The following is a 457-nucleotide window of genomic DNA, read 5'->3' as shown; positions in this document are numbered from 1 at the left end:
ATCAGTCCTCCAGGATCCCTCAGCAGGGGTTGCCCGGCACACGAGGTAGGAGGGGCAGCTGCAGGTGCCCCCAAGGGAGGTGGGGGAGGGGCCGAGGGAGGGGCCCTGGAATCAGTCCCAGCATTCCCCAGGGCTGTGACTTCACGGGTCTGAAAGCGCTTGCACAGGTGTGCCGGGACCACGGGGCCAGGCTGGGGGTGGGGTGGAGGCTCTCAGGGGAAGAGCCAGTGGGAGATGGTGAATGGTGGGGGTAGGGGGGACCACGGGGCACTCACAAGAAACCTGGAGGTGCTGGATCCGATCTGAGCAGGCAGGGCGGGCAGGTGGGGCGTTCCAGCTCTGTTTCCGGGGAGGCGCTTCACCTGCCTGACCTGCACCTGGGTGAGCTCAGGCGGGGGGTGGGCAGGGGGGGAGGATCAACAGGTGTTTCCAAGGCAGGGCCTGAGACGATTGGCTG

This window comes from Lipotes vexillifer, unplaced genomic scaffold (genome assembly GCF_000442215.2).
Source record: "Lipotes vexillifer unplaced genomic scaffold, Lipotes_vexillifer_v1.1 scaffold661, whole genome shotgun sequence".
Lineage (NCBI taxonomy): Eukaryota > Metazoa > Chordata > Mammalia > Artiodactyla > Lipotidae > Lipotes > Lipotes vexillifer.
The sequence above is the reverse complement of the archived record's forward strand: the minus strand, read 5'-3'. Positions refer to the sequence as shown.